Source organism: Bos indicus, chromosome 5 (genome assembly GCF_029378745.1).
Source record: "Bos indicus isolate NIAB-ARS_2022 breed Sahiwal x Tharparkar chromosome 5, NIAB-ARS_B.indTharparkar_mat_pri_1.0, whole genome shotgun sequence".
In the NCBI taxonomy this organism is placed as follows: domain Eukaryota; kingdom Metazoa; phylum Chordata; class Mammalia; order Artiodactyla; family Bovidae; genus Bos; species Bos indicus.
Window position 1 is genome coordinate 23,865,219 of NC_091764.1, and position 7,700 is coordinate 23,872,918.

A 7,700-nucleotide genomic window follows, 5' to 3' on the forward strand; every position below is an offset into this window, starting at 1 on the left:
AGGAGATCAGTCCTGGGATTTCTTTGGAAGGAATGATGCTAAAGCTGAAACTCCAGTACTTTGGCCACCTCATGCGAAGAGTTGACTCATTGGAAAAGACTCTGATGCTGGGAAGGATTGGGGGCAGGAGGAGAAGGGGACGACAGGGGATGAGATGGCTGGATGGCATCACTGACTCGATGGACGTGAGTGTAAGTGAACTCTGGGAGTTTGTGACGGACAGGGAGGCCTGGTGTGCTGCGATTCATGGGGTCGCAAAGAGTCAGACATGACTGAGCAACTGAACTGAAGATGTTTCGGAAGATATTTATTTTTTCTTTCATGTTTTAATATTACCTGTTATTGGGATGCATTATGTAATTGATAGAGCATATATTTCATGGCTTAATTTATATTTTTAATTCTTTCTTACTTGCATGGACATTAGTGGTATCTTGGATTCTTTGAGGAAACTGAGGCCCAGATAGTGTAAATAACTCACCTAAGATCCTAAGCTAGAAAGTGTAGAGCTAAGGGCTTCCCAGGTGGTGCTAGCAGTAAATAACCCACGTGCCAATGCAGGAGATGTAAGAGATGCTGGTTCGATCCCTGGGTCAGGAAGATCCCCGGGTCAGGAAGATCCCCTGGTGGAGGGCATGGCAACCCACTCCAGTATTCTTGCCTGGAGAATTCCATGGACAGAGGAGCCTGGCGGGCTAAGGCCCATTGGGTTGCACAAAGTCAGACATGAAAGAAGTGACTTAGCACACACACAGCATAGGACTTGAATCCAGGCTGGTTTCTAGAGTTGACTTTCTTGTAAGGAGCTAGAGCTTCTGATTTCTCCACTTACCCACTGTGTGATCTTGGGCAAGTTCTTAACTTCTCTGTATCTCAAGTTTTTCATCCGTAAAATGGTGATAATAGTGATGCTTCATAGGATTGTAATGTTGATTAAGCAAGTCCATATACATAAAGCTCTTAAAATAGTGCTTGATGTGGTAAATTTTCAATAAAATTTAGATATTATTAGCTTTAATTATTATAAAGCAAAAACTAGCATCACTTGTTAGGAATAGAGGCAATTAGAAAAAAGAAGGATGTAACTAGTAAAGAAGAACATGTTTATCAGCCTGTCCCTAAAATCCTCTCGGATAGATATGTTTACTGTAACTGGGGAAATGCTTTTGTGTTCTCTCTAAAAGTGAGAGAGCAAGTAAAAGTGAAGTGGAGAATGGGCTCAGGGGGCTGGCCCTCAGAGGTCAGGGAGAAGGGGGAGGCGAGTCAGACGGTTTGCCTGGGGAGTGGGGAGAGCATCAGGGCAAGGCTGGGCGTGGGCACAGCCACATGCAGGGAATGATGTGTGCCCCTTGAAGCAGGGACTGAGCCCCTGACCAGAACCAAAGAGCGTTTTCAAGCTGCAGATTATTATTCGCTAGTAAGTCGGGGGATCCATGTGGTGAGTCTCAAGCCACATATTTAGAAATGCAAGAAATGGGAAGGGAGGTGAACACAAGGAAAGGCGGGTATCATGTGTAATCACAATAGATACTGGTTTTAGAGACTTGGATTTCAGTTAAGAAGGAATAGGTGTGTGTGATGTGTTGTGATGTAAAACGTATTTCTCTGTGAGGGTCTCAGTTCAAACGTTTGAAAGCTACGGGACTAAAGGATATGAGGTTAGATGTTGGCTGAAACAGAAATACATGGGATATGTTTAGTGTGTTTTATATTAACAACCAAGAACCCTGCTCCTTCTGAAAGCACTCGGGGATTCCAATATACCCGAAGGCCCCTATAAAAGAGTCCCCTGCTTTGCGTCTCTGTCTTGAGGAAACTCACCACCTCCCCCATCCTGGAGCTGACTCTGCCTCTCCTCTGTTCAGACTTTTGGCTTTAGACTCGGTTCCTGCCTCTGCTTCCCACGTCCTTTCCTATGTCATACTCCAAACCTAAACCTTCCCCAGGACAAGGCTGTCTCTTGTTGATCCATGGAGCCCAGGACCTCCACACAGGATGCTTGGTCACCATGGGAGGCTAAGCTGCACCCTTTTAAGTTTTTTGTCAATGTTATTGACGTGTAAACAGCAAGAGATGGAAAAGTCACACTCCCCAGGACTGATATTAACTTAGACCCCCTAGGGGTCCCCAGTCTGATCAGCTTGATTTAACATTCAGATCAAGGGATAGAAGGGAGTGGATCCTAAACCAAGAACCATCTCTTAGATTAGAACCAGGTAAAGAAACTGAAACTCCAATACTTTGGCCATCTGATGCAAAGAACTGACTTATTTGAAAAGACCCTGATACTGGGAAAGATTAAAGGCAGGAGGAGAAGGGGAAGACAGAGGATGAGATGGTTGGATGGCATCACCAACTCAATGGACATGAGTTTGAGTAAACTTCAGGAGTGGGTGATAGACAGGGAGGCCAGGCGTGCTGCAATCCATGGGGTCACAAAGAGTTGGACACCACTGAGCAACTGAACTGAAAGCAGCTATGGAAGCATAGATCTAGCCTAGTTTATACTAAACAGTGACCAATGACAAGTAATAAATTTTTCTTCTGCCATAAGAATTATATTAACATTGTTTTAAATATACACATGCAAAGTTCAGAAAAACATGGGACAAAAAGGCCTGTTAACATTTTGGGAGGCTCTTTTACTGGATCATAGCACAAGGCCAAGTGCAAATGGTGTGAAGCTACTGTCAACAAGATACAGGGCATGGAATCAGCCATCCCCTCCTTCCCTCTTAAGGCTACTATTCAAACTACAAGAATCTGTGTGTTTTCTAAATTATTTTTACCTACCAGATAAAACAATTACTAGAAATTATCAGTCAACCTCATTTGGAGGTCCCATAAGAAAAAGCAATGAAAACTTGTCTATGTAAAATTGGAAGTTGTCAGACTGTCTTACAAAAGGTGAGTGAAATACAGGTATTGGTAGATTCAGATTAGTTCATAATGGCACCCCACTCCAGTACTCTTGCCTGGAAAGTCCCATTGACAGAGGAGCCTGGTAGGCTGCAGTCCATGGGGTCGCTAAGAGTCGGACACGACTGAGCGACTTCATTTTCACTTTTCACTTTCATGCATTGGAGAAGGAAATGGCAACCCACTCCAGTGTTCTTGCCTGGAGAATCCCAGGGATGGCAGAGCCTGGTGGGCTGCCATCTATGGGATTGCAGAGTCGGACACGACTGAAGCAACTTAGCAGCAGTAGCAGCAAGATTAAAGAAGGTGCAAATCATGGACATCACTTCCAAAATGTAGACAAAGACTTCACATGTAAGAATTCCCAAGTGGAGGCATTCAACAGGCAGCCATTGTTTGTAAGTTCACATAGTCTATAACTCAATTAGACATTATTGTTAATGACTTCTTTTTGGTCACTCTTATACAATTAACCTTTTTCTGTTAACTGTTTATTCTTCCAATTAATATGAAACAGGAAAAAAACTAACTTCTAGAACATATCCCTTGCCTTTTATTAAGAGAAAATTGTTTCTTAGATTAAATATTTACAAGTTTACCTATGCATATAGGAACCTAACTATTGTGTAAACTGAGAAATTACTGTATTGCTTCTTAAGTCTTGAGAGAAATCCAGGTAGAATTTGGCAGCAGGCAGGAGAAAAGTGTGCTAAATCCCTGGGTTCTTAAGGGATAAAGGGCAAGCTGGTCCAGCCTGAGGAGCTGAGCTGAGAGGAGACTCATGTTCCTTCATTAACATTCCTCAGAAGTATTTCTGGAACTCATTTGTAAGCTGCTTTAGAACCTGTAGCTTCCCTGGTGGCTCCAATGGTAAAGAATCTGCCTGAAATGAAGAAGACCTCGGTTCAATCCCTGGGTCAAAAAGATCCCCTGGAGAAGGAAATGACAACCCCCGGGAGCCTGGCAGGTTACCCAGTTCATAGGGTTGCAAAGAGTCAGACACCACTGAGTGACCGACACCTTCACTTTAGAACTTGTAGCATATTTGGGGGGATTTCTTTCAGTTCAGTTCAGTTCAGTCGCTCAGTCGTGTCCGACTCTTTGAGACCCCATGAATCGCAGCATGCCAGGCCTCCCTGTCCATCACCAACCCCCGGAGTTCACTCAGACTCATGTCCATCGAGTCAGTGATGCCATCCAGCCATCTCATCCTCTGTCGTCCCCTTCTCCTCTTGCCCCCAATCCCTCCCAGCATCAGTCTTTTCCAATGAGTCAACTCTTCGCATGAGGTGGCCAAAGTACTGGAGTTTCAGCTTTAGCATCATTCCTTCCAAAGAAATCCCAGGGCTGATCTCCTTCAGAATGGACTGGTTGGATCTCCTTGCAGTCCAAGGGACTCTCAAGAGTCTTCTCCAACACCACAGTTCAAAAGCATCAATTCTTTGGCACTCAGCCTTCTTCACAGTCCAACTCTCACATCCATACATGACCACAGGAAAAACTGTAGCCTTGACTAGACGGACCTTTGTTGGCAAAGTAATGTCTCTGCTTTTGAATATGCTATCTAGGTTGGTCATAACTTTCCTTCCAAGGAGTAAGTGTCTTTTAATTTCATGGCTGCAGTCAAACTTCATCCTTTAAGGATAGATTTCATTTTCTGAAATGGCAGGAGTCAGCTGGAGTCAGAGCGACAAACCAGATCAGATAGGTAAAACAAGCTACAATTTCAAAGTAACAAAATCTGTCCTTCTCATCTAGTTTATAAATAGACCCTGTAGGCAGGATGCATGCTCAGTAGCTCAGTCCCGTCCGACTCTGTACTGCAGTCCACCATGCTCCTCTTTCCACGGAATTTTTCAGGCAAGAATACTGGAGCTGGTTGCCATTTCCTACCCTAGGGGCTCTTCCCGATGCAGGGATCAAGCCCCATCTCTTATGCCTTCTGCATTGGCAGGTGGATTCTTTACCGCTATGCCACTTGGGAAGCCCATTCAAGTAGGAAGGAACACACCAGTTTATTAAGGTACATGGAAAATGGCCTGAGGGTAGGAGAAGGAAATAACCAAGGAAAATATTAATCTTAGTGGCATGCAGCCATGGTGACAGCACATAAGATCAACATCATATTTTCATGTGTGACTTTAAAGTTTAACAGCAAGGGGGAAAATGAAGATAAGGACTGCATTCTATCTCTCTAATGAGCACTAAGTTCCGGGACAATCAAAGCTTCTAGAACTGAGAGTCAGAAAGCTCTCCCAATAATTTTCTGTTCTGTGGGTAGTTCCTCTTCTTCCTCAGGACTGAGGAATGACCAGCTCAAATTGGAGAAGGACAATGAGACGAGAAAAGCAAAGTCAGCACTTTCTTTGTTGACATAAGCATATATGATATAGTAGGGAAAACTGGAAAACAGAGGTAAAAAATAAAAGCCTAGCACCAAAGGATTAAACCCTGTTAATACATTTTGGTATATCTCCTTCAAAATGTGTGCATATAATTTTTAAGTATAAATACATATTTATTTATATAGATATGAACGGGAAGACAGACGATGAGATGGCTGGATGGCATCACCTACTCAATGGACATGAGTTTGGGTAAACTCCGGGAGTTGGTGATGGATAGGGAGGCCTGGCGTGCTGCTGTCCATGGGGTCGCAAAGAGTCGGACACAACTGAGCGACTGAACTGACCTGAACTGATATATGTAAAATGTTATTTTCTTCCAAAATGGCACACCATAGGTACTTTTTAGTAGTTTGCTTTTCTGTTGACAATAGAACACGAGTATTTTAAATGTCAACGTAATTTTAAATGGCCACTTTGCAGAATTTTCACCAATGGAGCATAATTTATTTAACCAAATCCTGATTTAAGACATTTACAGGTTTTTACTGTTTATGAATAATAAATGAGGTTTTCCCACTTAGGCATACAGCTTTAAGCACTTGTCTAATTTCTTCCTCCCCAAAATGAAGAAAAATCTACTGTATTTTCCTTCTGATATAAATTGAATATATTCATTACTAAAAACAAAAATAAAAATATCAAACAGTGCCTTGAGGAGAAAAGTAAAAGTTACCTGAAATCCACCTTTCTGAGAGAGAAACATCTCAGTGACCATTCTTTCCCATAACTCTTTACGCATTATGTACACATAGGTATATGTATGTAAGCACACATACATAATACATAAGTTTTAAGAGAGCATTTTTAAGGGGTCAGTGGTATACAATTCTCTGTATCTTAATAGCATATAATGGAAATTTTCCCAGGTCAAGTGGTATAGATCATTAATTTTTAATTCTTGCATAATATCCTACTATATGGATTTTCACAGTTCATTCAGGCTATTCTTTTATTAATGGACTTTTAATTTGCTACCAGCTTTTTATTATTAAAATAATGCTGCAATAATTGTCCTCAAATATACATATGCAGATACTAGGACATTTATTTCTGTACTATAGAATCACAGGAATGGGATTGCTGGGTTGAACTGTATTTAATGGGGCTTCCCTGGTAGCTCAGACGGTAAAGCATCTGCCTGCAATGCAGGAGACCTGGGTTTGATCCCTGGGTCAGGAAGATCCCATGGAGAAGGAAATGGCAACCCACTCCAGTATTCTTGCTTGGAGAATTTCATGGACAGAGGAGCCTGGTAGGCTACAGTCCATGGGATCACAAAGAGTCGGACACGACTGAGCGACTTCACTAAATTGTCAGTAGAGATCCTGAATTGCATTGCCTTTCCTCGTTCCCACCAGTCATAGGTGAGATTGCCCTGCCTTGCCCCTCATCTCTGCTAATAAGAGGAGCTATTACACGTTTATGTTTGCCACTCTGATGGGTGGCATCATGGCAATTCAGATTTTCATTTCTCTATTAGGGGAAGGTTGAACATTTTAGTGTACTTGTTTTTCTGTCAATTGACTATTCATATCCCCAACCCCAATTTTGCTATTGGGTTAACTGTCCTTATCTTATTAAATTGTGAGTGAACTTTCTGTATAGTATTCAGTTCAGTTCAGTCCAGTTGCTCAGTTGTGTCCGACTCCTTGCAACCCCATGGACCACAGCACGCCAGGCCTCCCTGTCCATCACCAACTCCCAGAGTTTACCCAAATTCATATCCATTGAGTCGGTGATGCCATCCAGCCATCTCATCCTCTGGTGTCCCCTTCTCCTCCTGCCTTTAATCTTTCCCAGCATCAGGGTCTTTTTAAATGAGTCAGTTCTTCCCAATAGGTGGCCAAAGTATTGGAGTTTCAGCTTCAACATCAGTTCTTCCAATGAACACCCAGGACTGATCTCCTTTAGGATGGACTGGTTGGATCTCCTTGCAGTCCAATGGATTCTCAAGAGTCTTCTCCAACACCACAGTTCAAAAGCATCATTTCTTCAGTGCTCAGCTTTCTTTATGGTCCAACTCTTACATCCATACATGACTACTAGAAATACCATAGCCTTGACTAGATGGACCTTTGTTGGCAATGTAATGTCTCTGCTTTTTATATGCTGTCTAGGTTGGTCATAACTTTCCTCCCAAGGAGTAAGCGTCTTTTAATTTCATGGCTGCAATCACCAACTTCAGTGATTTTGAAGCCCCCAAAAAAATAAAGTCTGTCACTGTTTCCCCATCTATTTGCCAGGAAGTGATGAGAGCAATGGCAACCCACTCCAGTACTCTTGCCTGGAAAATCCCATGGGCGGAGGAGCCTGGTAGGCTGCAATCCATGGGGTCGGTAAGAGTCAGACACGACTGAGCAACTTCACTTTGAC